This window comes from Octodon degus, unplaced genomic scaffold (assembly GCF_000260255.1).
Source record: "Octodon degus isolate 3935 unplaced genomic scaffold, OctDeg1.0 scaffold00027, whole genome shotgun sequence".
Classification (NCBI taxonomy): Eukaryota; Metazoa; Chordata; class Mammalia; order Rodentia; family Octodontidae; genus Octodon; species Octodon degus.
In genome coordinates this window covers 15,660,804-15,661,141 of record NW_004524603.1, presented here as the reverse complement: position 1 = coordinate 15,661,141, position 338 = coordinate 15,660,804, and positions in this window count along the sequence as shown.

The following is a 338-nucleotide window of genomic DNA, read 5'->3' as shown; positions in this document are numbered from 1 at the left end:
TTTTTTTTTTCCCCCCCCTGGAACTGGGGATTGAACTCAGACCCTTGTGCTTGCCAGGGAAGTGCTTATTCTACTGAGCCATCTCCCCGGCCCCAGCAATTCTTCTAAGTGTGTTCTGAGAGCCTGAGGTGGAGGCCCAGAGGGGGCCAAGGCACAGCCCTGTGCCCAGGGCAAAGAATTCTTTCACCCTCGCGGCTGCAGCCTGCCTTGCCCCCTCCACAAGCAGAGCAGAAGTAATAGCAGAAAACTTCCCAAATATGGTGCAACAATCTGACATTCAGGTAACCGAAGCAAGCATACAGAACTCCAAATAACATCAACCCAATGAAAACCACACC